Here is a 610-nt window from a genome sequence, read left to right as displayed (position 1 = left end):
CGGCGGGCAGGGGAGCAGCGGGCGGAGCGCAGGGGGAGCCGTCCTGTGCGCGCCTCCTTGGCCTCGGGCTGCTGCTGGTGGAGAGCTTTGGGTGGCCACCCCGGGCCGCTGCCTCCCGGAGCAACGTGCGTGGGCGAGGTGGGCGGGAGACGATCGCTGGCTGGGGAGCAGGGCGGGGTCGGAGAGGGAGGGCGTGGGGAAGGGGTCGTGGGCCGGAGCCGAGGGGAGGAGCCCTGGGGACGGGGCCTTGGGGACGGGCCGCGGGGCCAGCCGTGAGGATGGGCCGTGGGACGGTGTTACGGAACTCCAATCAGGTTGGCTCCCCCAAACTATAAAACCAAGCCATGGGCACATGGTGTGATGAAGGAAAGTCCAGCTTTACTGCAAAGCGCAAAGCAAGGAGAGGGGGGGGCTCACGCTGAAAAGACCCATTCTCCCCGAGAGGTTCCCCACAAGCATTTTTAAGGGCAAAATTAGGGGTAGAGGTTCCAGGTGCGTGATTAGTTCAGTGGTTGGTTTAAGAGGGCGTGATCGTCTCTTCCGCATCATTGATCCGTGAGGCCTTAGATGATCAATGGGGGGGGGGGAGGGAAGGGGCGGTGGGCACCTC

General features: G+C 65.1%; 1 long non-coding RNA gene across 3 annotated transcripts in view; it reads left to right on the top strand.

The window, feature by feature from the left end:
* Positions 1–2: 2 nt before the first annotated feature.
* The window catches only part of LOC114005316 (uncharacterized), a 2140-nt gene continuing 1532 nt past the window's right edge, over positions 3–610 (top strand). Inside the window, exon 1 of one of the 3 annotated variants that reach the window (XR_003547186.1) lies at positions 3–125. This is a non-coding gene — a long non-coding RNA (uncharacterized LOC114005316). Of the gene's footprint in view, positions 139–222; positions 315–610 lie in introns of those variants that run through there. The other 2 variants (XR_003547185.1, XR_003547184.1) reach the window with 2 other exon arrangements.

Source organism: Tupaia chinensis, unplaced genomic scaffold (assembly GCF_000334495.1).
Source record: "Tupaia chinensis unplaced genomic scaffold, TupChi_1.0 Scaffold143624_1, whole genome shotgun sequence".
Classification (NCBI taxonomy): Eukaryota; Metazoa; Chordata; class Mammalia; order Scandentia; family Tupaiidae; genus Tupaia; species Tupaia belangeri.
The sequence above is the reverse complement of the archived record's forward strand: the minus strand, read 5'-3'. Positions and strand labels throughout refer to the sequence as shown.